The sequence below is a fragment of the Belonocnema kinseyi genome, chromosome 2 (assembly GCF_010883055.1).
Source record: "Belonocnema kinseyi isolate 2016_QV_RU_SX_M_011 chromosome 2, B_treatae_v1, whole genome shotgun sequence".
NCBI classification, from domain to species: domain Eukaryota; kingdom Metazoa; phylum Arthropoda; class Insecta; order Hymenoptera; family Cynipidae; genus Belonocnema; species Belonocnema kinseyi.
In genome coordinates, this window is record NC_046658.1 from 151915711 (window position 1) to 151925630 (window position 9920).

Sequence of the window (9920 nt, forward strand, 5' to 3'; positions counted from 1 at the left end):
TTCTATTTCTGAAACACATCAGCTTTGTCTTATCTACGTTCACCGTCAGCTCTTTTGGTCCCACATACTCTTCGAAAATTCCCATCATTAGGTTCATCCCCTTCTCATCATCTGCTAATAGAACTACATCGTCCGCGTATGCTAGAGAGTATAGTTTGCTATTACCCAAAACCGTTCCTCCTTTCCCTTCCTCCTTTAGCTTCTCCTCTAAGTCTGCCAATAGGATACTAAATAGTAACTGACTCAAAGGGCACCCTTGCCTTAGACCTCGGCTTGTCCGGAAAACCTGCCCTTTTTTCTTTCCTATTTTCACCCTAATCCTGGTTTCAGTAAAAATTTCCTTTATACTCTCCGCTAACTTTTACTCTACAACCCTCTCTTTCATTGCCTGCCATAGTACTTTTCTATTCACTGAGTCAAACGCTGCTTTGAAATCTACGAACAAAGCGACTAGTCTCCCTTTCTTTCTCCCCAAATTTCTATTAACTAAATAGTTAAGTACGTAGATGTTGTCTATAGTTCCCATTCCTTTTCTAAATCCCGTCTGATTATGTGGGATACTTTCTTTTTGTTCTATCTGACTCTCCAACCTATTTCTTAAGATTTCGGCATATATTTTACAGCCGACTGACATGAGAGTGATCCCTCTGTATTTCTCTACCTTCTTTCCTTCCCCTTTCTTGACAAGCGGTACCACCAGTCCCGTCGTCCACTCTTCCGGCCAACCTTCCTCTTTCCATACCTTGTTGCAGGACTTCCACATCCCATCCCTAATCCCTTCTCCTCCAAACTTCATCGCTTCGTTCTCCATCCCATCTTCTCCCGTTGCCTTGTTTCTTTTTAATCTATTTATTGCTTCATTCACTTTCTTGTTATCTCGTTCCCTTCATCCATTTCTCCTTGGACTATCCTACACTTTTCCCCTTTGATTTTATTTTGCTCTCCCCCTAATAGACCCTTAAAATAATCCGTCCATTCCTCCATTTCTATTTCTTCGTTAACGCCTTTCCTTTCTTTTCTATCCCTATTTATCAAATCCCACACCCTACCATCTCTGATCGCTTTTTCTACCTCTGCTTTATATTCTTCCTTTCCCCTCTGTCTTTTTATTTCCATCATCTTCTCATGTTTTTTTTCCTCCTGTTATGCTCCTCCTTCCCCATTTCCCCTCTTCTCCATTTGCTCACACACTCTTTTATTCTTTCTTTACTCTCCCAGCATTCCTCGTCCCACCAGCCTCTCTTTCCCCCTACTATTTCTTCACTAGTACCCAGCTCATCCTTTACCTTTTCAATGAACCCCTTCAACCTTTCAACTAACGAGTCTATTCCCTCCTCTTTTTCATACCTAACCTTCTCCTTTTCCATCTTTTGTTTAAACTCGTTTAATTTATCTACCCCCCAGATGCCCATTTTCGTGTTTCGTTCGCACCCTTTTTCCTTTCTCCCTCTGCCGCGCTTACTCACGCCGCTTCTTAGTGTAACTATGACCGGGAAGTGCTCGGACCCTATAAAGCAGAGATGTGGGGGTGACATTAACAAATTTAAATGTTCATATTATTAATTAAATTCAAACGTAAAATATGTTTTCTGCTATAAAAGATGGTTTTTCAATAAAACACTTGAACTTTACATAAAATAATTAAATTTTTTACCTAATAATTGTATTTTTATCCTAAAATGGAAAATTTTTAACAAAAGAGTGTTCAACTAAAAAAGATCCATGTTAAGAGAATGAAAAATTAGATTATCAAATGAAAAATTATTTTCAAACAAAAGAAAGGCTTTTTAACTAATCAGATAAATTTCTAAAATAAATCATACGCCTTTAATAACCAGAGAGATGAATTTTCAACTAAAAAGATAAATGGGAAAGAAATATTTCCCAAAAACTGATGAATTTCATTTAATAATTTTTAACCGAAAAGTTGAATTTTCATAAAGAAAATTAATTTGTACTAAAACAGATGAACTTTCGAAACCAAGTGATCAATTTTTTGAAAATGTTTTAATTTCCTGTAAAGGGAGAACATATTTCACTTTCTAAGATCGAAATATGCATTTTTAAACAAGAAATTTTTTCTCACTTTATTTTCTCACTTTATTTTTTTATGCATTCTGTTTCTGAGACAAAAATTAAAAAATCTAAAACCAAAATTCTCTTAAAAATTCAATCCTGAGCTTTTTGAAAAAAATTTTAATCGGATAAAACTTTGTTGTCATCTTGAGTCCTTCTAAAATTTTCAAAAGGTCTGAAAATTTTCCCTAATTATTAGAAACATTGCAAATTTTAATTTATTTATCTTTTTTTGAACTTCTAACTATTTTGAACTTGATTAGGATTTTTCTCAAAATTTTTCTTTAAAATTTGAAAATAAGAAATCTCCAGTTTTTAATCTTTTAACGTATTTAGAAATGACTAGATATTTTTTAGAAAATAATTTTTTTAAATAAACAAACGCTGGAAAATTTGGCACAAATCATTCCACAATTTTTTAGTATTTTGAAACCTGTCGAAAAATATATTTCTAACATTTTCTTAAATCTCAAACACATAATTGTTTTCCAAAATTTTATTATATTTTCTAAATCTTAAATTCATAAAATTATTTTCGATAATTGGATTTTTAATTTTTTGTCTTGTTAGGAATATACTACATTCCAGGAAAAATTATTTTTAGCAGAAGCAGCTGATCAAATAAAACACACATCACGCAGATCTGGTTGGTTCATATCGACATAATGAGATTCATCTTCACTCAATAACAAGGCAATATAAAATTAAAGTAAATCTTCAGTGTCGAGGAAATAGAAATCTCACGGAGAAATGAGGTGATTTTCTGATATTTACAGAGATTTTTTGACAAACTCAAACTGATGACATTATTACAGCATTAATAGAGATTTACATCTGATAATAACAATGCAAAATTTCCGAGAAATGAATTTAAGAAAATTATCGGTTTTAAAAAAGTGATCATCTTAACTTTTTCATAACTATTTGTTTATATAAATGCCTAATTTATTCATGCAAATTCAATGGAGCAATTTTTCAGTATACTTCATTTTGCAGTTTGCGATAAATCGGATATTAACTAAAGTGTTTGAAACTTTGTTGATAAATACTTTTTCAGTTATAAAAAAGTTAAGATGTTCACTTTCTTAAAAACGAAAAAACAAAAAAAAATTTATTTCATGCCAAAAAAATGTAGGGGTTAAATTTCCCGTGGAATGACCCATTTAGGATAATAATTTTTCGACCTGGAAAAGGGAAGGGGGGATTCTGTCCCACCCAATCCCGTTTCCAGCTTTATGCTAATGTTATTGAAGTTAAGATTACGTTTTTAATTTAAGAAACTAATACTAAAATTAAATAAAAATTCTAATGAATACTGTTGCAATCCCTATCAGTCTCTGTCAGAATTATTTTATTTTGAAATTTTTAATTACAACGTCTTTTCTATTCATACCTCAACTTGGATTTATGTCAATGAAAAAAGTTTTCCTGTTTAAAACAGATGATTCAAATATTATGAATGAGCTTAACTTCCTTACACTTTAATAAAGTTTATTTATATTATAGGTTTAATTATAGGATTTTAAATAAAATATAAATTACGATAAACTTCTTCCTCTTTCATAATTTGTTATAATATTATAGGTCAAGAAATTTTTGACAAACTAAGAAATCGTTTATATTCTTTCATTGATTATAAATTACTAAATAAATAAATAAAAATAAATACTAAACTGATTCTTAAAATATTAATGAGTGTTTAAAAAATTTTAATAAATTAAAAAAAAATTATTTAGTCAGTTCCAAGAGGTAAGTGGTGAACATGTCCACCCATCCACGCACTTAAGAATCCGGACAATTGTTTGGAACATTTTATTAGAGATTATTAAATTAGGGTTCGTTTGATTAAATGAATTTGAAAAAATAAAAAAATATTACGATTACAAAGCTTTCTCTATGAGGAAAAAAATTATAGAAAATCTTACTTTCAGAAGCGAAAATATCACATGCAAATCGCGAAATTTCTTAATATTTACATAACGATGAATCCTCAATAAAAAAATTCAGAATAAATTTTTTTATTTTTAATATTGCGTATTTTAAATGCAACAAAGTGAGCGTCCTGGAAAAATTTCTCATGCGATAAAAACGGGCATTTTCAATTTTTCATAAAAATTCAAAACTGTGCTTGACTTAAATTTTCATTTTTCTTTTTTTTCAATTTTGAAAATACTATGACTTTCAATTGATCGAAAAGCCGTAAGCATATACTGTTCGACTTTTCGAGTGATATGTAGTAGTGGTAGAAGTGTACGGAAATGCAAAATCTAATTTTCATTTGTCCATTTAATTTATGCTTTGAATTCCGTGCATAATAATATTAATTAGGATGCAGAGTTCACTTCAACCCTAAATTAATAATTTTTTTTTTATTAACAAAACTTGTTGCTAGCTGGTTGTCCGTCTTGAAAAGTTTCAAGGTGAAACACGTGCGAAAAATTAATATTTAAATAAATAGGGCAACCTTGACTGAAATTTACCATCCCACTAAGCCCCGCCCACAAGATTCATTCCAAAATATCACATGCAAATCGCGAAATTTCTTAATATTTACATAACGATGAATCCTCAATAAAAAAATTCAGAATAAATTTTTTTATTTTTAATATTGCGTATTTTAAATGCACCAAAGTGAGCGTCCTGGAAAAATTTCTCATGCGATAAAAACGGGCATTTTCAATTTTTCATAAAAATTCAAAACTGTGCTTGACTTAAATTTTCATTTTTCTTTTTTTTCAATTTTGAAAATACTATGACTTTCAATTGATCGAAAAGCCGTAGGCATATACTGTTCGACTTTTCGAGTGATATGTAGTAGTGGTAGAAGTGTACGGAAACGCAAAATCTAATTTTCATTTGTCCATTTAATTTATGCTTTGAATTCCGTGCATAATAATATTAATTAGAATGCAGAGTTCACTTCAACCCTAAATTAATAATTTTTTTTTATTAACAAAACTTGTTGCTAGCTGGTTGTCCGTCTTGAAAAGTTTCAAGGTGAAACACGTGCGAAGAATTAATATTTAAATAAATAGGGCAACCTTGACTGAAATTTATCATCCCACTAAGCCCCGCCCACAAGATTCATCTGGGTTACTACTTGTGCTCAGAAAGGGAAAATGCAAATATCCCAAAATAGTATATATACGCAACAAATGGCAATATACATCAGTCAAAATACTTTTTTAATTCTTTGATAATAAATCGTTCCTGCATCTAATGAAAGTCAAAGAACTTTCCGTGTTTTCCACCGCCCTGGTGGTGCTTAATTTCGTTGGTGAGTGCAGAATAAATTAATACAAGTAGAATCTTTAAAGGGATTTCAGGTGTACAAAAAAGACAAAATTACCCACTTTCGAACATCATTCATGAGTTCGATAAAAAAAAACCATTGGAAAATAGTGCAGTCACTTACCCCCCACTTCCCTCACGCCCTCTCTGTGGTCCTGACACCCTCTTCTGAGAGGACCAGAAACGAACAGAGGTTTTGCGATATCTTTTTCTTCGTGTACTGTGTCGAAAACTGCTTTTTTGTTTTATTACAAAATTAAATTCTTTTATCCGAGTTTTTCAAATGACCCAATCAGCATTGAAAAAAGTAGCGACAAAATCAAAATTAAACTATATCAAATTGATGTTCTGTTGCTCATGTTCCCTTTTATAGGTTTCACTTATGCAATTAACATAAAAAAGATTCGACTTTGATAAGTGTGATTATATTTCACTGCAAGTTTCTACTAAGATAAGGGAAATTTCAAGCAAAATTGTTTAATTATCATCGAGAATGATAAATCTTGATTAAAAATTAATTCTAAAAAAATCCAGGAGTTTATACTTCGACCATAAAATATTGAAGTTTTTAAGTAAAAACTAAAGTGACGAATTATTAACCAAAAAATTAATTTGCAATAAATAATTCAATTTTTGACCCTAAAGTTCATTTTCCCACCAAAAGAAGACTTTTTCAACAGCATATGTAAAATTTCAACAAAATTTTAAAAAAAGGTTTCTGAAATATAAGGATAAATTATCAATTGAGAAGATAAATTTTAACGAAGTAGATAGACTTTTATTTAAGTAGTTGAGTTTTAAACCTACGAAGGTTTTTCTGTAGCTACACCAGGTATATTGATATTATTATCACGCGCCAGGCTAAGAGTTTCGTCTTTTATTTTAATTCGCGAATTTTTCTCTGTACATTACGCTTCCCCTTTCGAATTTTAAGTAATATCTTCGTATATTTTATTTTTATCTTTCAAATTTTATATGTGAGTTTCTAATTTTTATTTTCTCTTTATTCTAATTTTCTCTACTTTTCTTTATGTGAATTTTCGTTTGTAATATGCGAGTTAAAATTTTCAATTACTTTTATATTTTGTTACTTTATTCTAATTCTCTTTATAATCCGAAAGTTCACTTTTATAGTTTTCTTTATTCCAATTTTCTTTTACAATTTGAGAGTTTCTGATTTTTATTTATGTTGTATTTTCATTATTCTAATTGTCTTTTATAATTGTCTAGTTCTCTTCAAAAATAATTTCTGTTTGCCGTTTATATTTTCTTTAGTCCAATTTTATTTTTAAATTTTGTTTTGCGTGACAATCTCCATTAACTCGTTTTATGTTTGCATACTTTATAAAAGTTATATTTTTATATTTCCATAATTTCCCTATATATTTCCAATCTTATTTCGTTTTAAGTTTTCACCGTTAAGTTTCTCCTACAAACATGTTTTTAATTTTACATTGGAAATTTTGAATTTAGAACCGCACACGAAATTGTACCGCGCGTTTCAAAGTTGAGCTGCGCGCTCTATTTTGCAGAAAGTAAGGATGGACGAGGCAGCCGCCACGCCCCTTCATCTGCGACAGGAGTGGCCGAGAGGACCGGGCCAATCGCTGGCCGGACCGCCTCTCAGCGGGCGTAAATAAAACCGGGTGCGTACAAACGAAAGTACGCACCCTTATTCGAGCTTCCGGCAGGGTAACCTCAGTCCCCCGGTCACTTTCGGTCCCTGTACCATTTTTTTAAAAATAAAGGGTGCTCTCGAAAATCTAAAATTAATTCAAGGTGTTTCTCTCTACCTCTCTCGCTCACTCCTTATTACCTCATACCAACTACCCATACCTCTCTCTCCATCTCTCTCCCTCTCTATCTCTCTCGTGCTCAGTACACTTGCTGCAGCTATGCCACATTCTTTTCTTGTTTCAAGGTCGGTACACTTTCTGCAGCCCCGCCTGCTCTCTTTACTACTATCAGAGGTCAGTACTCTTTCACAGCTCCGCCTCCACCGCTTTCCTATCTATCTCTTTTTCTAGGTCTGTAAGCTTGCCTTGCAGCTCCTGTCACCCTTTCTTTCTGATACTTCCAATGTCGTTTAGCCCTCCTTGCAGCGCCGATTGCCTTTTTCTAGACGTCTTTCGAGGACCGGTAAGCCTTTCTCGCTGCTCCGAGAGTCCTTGCTTATCCTTCTCTCTCCTACACACATCCTTCTCTCTCCTACACACATCCTTCCCCAGACGTACGCATGGACAATATCACTCTTTCCGTCCCGGTAAGCGCACCCGAGTCCTACGTCGCTTGACCGCCCTCCGAGATGCCTTACAAGCCGACCTTCAGCTAGATGATTACCGGTCTCCCGCACTTTCCTCCTCCTCTACCTATACCTCGACTCCTAAGGCAGTAGTGCATTAGTCATCAGACCTAAGCACGAGGCCAGAGGCCCCAACGTTCCACACGTGCCGGCGTCCTCCACCAACATACCCGTCACGGTACATCCGTGCCGCTGTGCGAATCTGGAACACACATGAATGGCGTCCAGGTTCAGAGGTACCTTCTGACCACCATAGAACGCCTGGACGAGTTCGTACGAACTAACAACCAGAGCTTGTCCGTTCAAGGGCCGTTTCCAACAGCCACGACACCTTCAGATCAAGTCGGGTTCACATACCACACACTCGGCATGTATCGATATGTGCAGATGAAAAAGTTTAGTTTGAGAATATTAAAAACCAATAATTAAAATTTGCATAATTACATATCGAATATGAACAATTTCATAATGAAGGTTTTAAGAAAGTTACCACTTAAAATCTAATAAAGTTTTATTTGATTAAAAAATCTAAACTGTTTACAAAATCATACTTTAACATTTTGAATTATAGGCGTGATTAAAACTCATGTCCCATTATATTATTATATAAATGATTCTATATTGGAGGAATTTGAAAAACTTAATTAATTCGAATAATTCAGAGAATTCATAGAATTTAAAGAATTAGAGTAATTTCAAGTATTTAACGAATTAAAAAATTTGAGATTTCAAGGATTTCACTAAATTTAATGATTTTTGAGAATTAATAGAATTTAACCCGTTGATAGTCTATGACGCAATATGCTTTATGTAAAATAATTACTAGGATTTTTTGAGTCTCTGAAACCGAATATAGTGTAAGAATCCAAGAATTAAAAATTAATTCAAATTTAAAACAGAATTTATATACAGCGACTGGTACTCGACTTTTCTAAATTATGGTCCCTATATTGGACCAGCTATTTTGAAATTTTCAACTGTCAACTTGAATTTTTATTCAGTGACCCGAGTCACGAATCATTACATAATTTTTTATTATCTTAAAATCTTAAAAAAAATGTATTTATATAATTCTTTAAAGTGTTATGCTTATAATTGTTTTCCAACATTTTATTGTAATCTTTCAACCTTAAATTTATAATGTTATTCGCGCTAAATTTATTTTCAATTTTTTTGTGTTATTTGAAATATATGATATCCCAGGAAAAATGATTTTCAACAATAGCAGCTGATAAAATAAAACACAGTTCGCGAAGATTTGATTGGTTCATATTAATATGATGAAATTCAAATGCACTAAATAACAAGGCAATATAAAAATTAAAGTAAATCGTAAGTTAGGAGGAAATAAATATTTGATGGAGAAATGCCGTAATTGTTGGATATTTACAAACATATTTTTACAAAGTCAAAGTGATTGCGTAATGAAAAAAATTCACGTTGGATAATTATGATTAAAGAAATAAAGAAATAAACCCATTTTCATTCTTCTAAACAATATTGTGCTAATGTAGATAAGAAGTGTCCAAGCATTGAGAGTTGAATTTCTCCATTTTTGCTCTTAGTGAAAGAAACTCTGTGAAAGTTTTTCAAATAAAAAAAAAAAGTTTTAGTGATGCCTTTAAGTTTCAAAAACTTTCAAAAAATTTTAAGTGTTTGAAGCTTATTCTATATTTCGAGAAATTAATACTTTGTTTTACATAGGAAATTAGGCAACAGGCATTTTTCCGATTTGGAAAAAAAAGAACTCAAATACTCCACCTTTAAATTTTTTTCTTGAAAAAAATGACAGATACAAAAAATAGTAACATAAAAGTTTGCACATTTAAAGAAGTTTTATTAAATATGTCTCTTGTTTTTTGCGATTTTTTTTGTAGTTTTTAAAAAAAAATTCAAAAATTACATTAAAAACAATTCTTCTCTCCTCAGAAATGGTTCAGCCCGAACGATAATGATGAAATGCCTTTTCTGTGCTAGTTACAAGCTTTTTAAAAATATTTAGACGAATGAAAAAGGTGCGGTTTTCCAGAAAATATTTTTTTTTTCAGTTTTCATAATTAAAACATAATAATATTAATAATAAAGGAGATTTTCTGGAAAATCTCACCTGCTTTATTCTTCTACATATTTCTAAAAAGCTTTAGAATTTTTAGCATTTTATCAGTATCCATCGGGCTGAACCATTTTTGTGTACGGAATAATTTTTTTTCCCCTAAAAATATGATCATTAAATTTTTCTTGTACACCATGA